Source organism: Merops nubicus, unplaced genomic scaffold (genome assembly GCF_000691845.1).
Source record: "Merops nubicus isolate BGI_N331 unplaced genomic scaffold, ASM69184v1 scaffold9420, whole genome shotgun sequence".
NCBI classification, from domain to species: Eukaryota; Metazoa; Chordata; class Aves; order Coraciiformes; family Meropidae; genus Merops; species Merops nubicus.
Genome location: NW_008582454.1, coordinates 107,117 through 108,578, shown reverse-complemented (window position 1 = coordinate 108,578; position 1,462 = coordinate 107,117).

Genomic DNA, 1,462 nt, shown 5'->3' with positions numbered 1-1,462 from the left:
ATTATAGTACAGCTATTCAATTAATTATTTAATTAAGTGTTTTGAAAACTCACTTTAAAATAACATTGGCATCTCTCTGGAAGTCTTTGTACTTTTATCTACTTTTTTTGACATTCTTTTCAATACTTTGATCCCTAATCATGATGAATAGGGCACTACACGATATTCTAATAACCCGAAGACTGTGGAAGTAGAGTTTTAATTTTGTACACTCCTGTTTCAAAGGAGCATAAAGAAATAAGGTCTGAAGTACAAGACATAAAATTAAAAATGTTGTTCTTTCCGGGTTCTCTGTGTAAGACTTAGTAACTCTTAGAAAATGTTCAAAGCAGTGATTGTAGGCTTGTAGCATTTCTTATAACTGAGCTCCCAAACATTTGTTGCTCCATCTTTGGGAATATGTACAAGTTCAAACCTGGAGAAATGCTTCTAATGCATGTGAGAGAAGACTGTGCACTTGGGACCTACATCATGCTCTTACGTCTTTGTTAGGTCTCAGAGCAAACTCAGTAGGGTGACATTGTGGTGTTACAGATTTTATCCTTCATCTAAACCATTATGTTGGGGGTTTCTTTCGTTTGGTGGTTGTTGAGTTCCATATCTGAAAACTCCAAAGGTTAATCCACAAATACAAACAATCATGTTCCTTCTCTTATTACTACCTACAGATTGATCCATGTGCTTCATATCACACTGAGGAAGTGCTTGTTTGAACACAGTAATTCATTTGGGAAAGCTGTTTGAGATACATGACACTTTTAAAGAGAAATGGCCTAAAAATGCCAGCACAAAGCAAACCATGTTATAAAGGCTGCATTGCCAGATATAAGAAAAATGAGTTATTGGTCAGTATAAAAGGAATGAAAACAACAGCTAAAATTATGGTTTATATTTTTTCTTGTCGGGACAAGCCAATATATTTCCTAGACAAACCTGCTGAGATTCTGCAGGCAGTGCAGCAAGGCTCAGAGAAGGGTTATTTTTAAGTGTGTGCAAGCTTACACCATGTGCTTCATCAGTTTTTGTCCTGTTAGCCTAATGAAGGGAACTTTCAGACAAAAGATGCCCTGTTATCTTTCTTAATCAAATATGTTAAGAAATGAGGAGGAAGAGGAGATTGCCCCAGTTTATGCAGACAGTAGGTGATTGAATATTACAGTGTCTACATTTCAGTAGAATTAATGCTACTCAGTATCAGAGTATTATGTGCTTTAATTTAAACACTGTGGATAAATCCTCTTCAGTCTACAAAGCATTTTTCTTCAAGGCTTTTCTGTGTGTTTTTTTTTTATTTCCCTGACATCAATAGCAGTTATGTGTATGCAGCAAGAGCAAAACTGCTATCATTAAAATCCTGTTTGCTCTTTATTCAGAAGAATTTTGGTCTGTATATGGATATACTATATTTGTGCACACAAGTTGATTTAAACACAGTCTTCACACATATATCCCATGCAGAAGT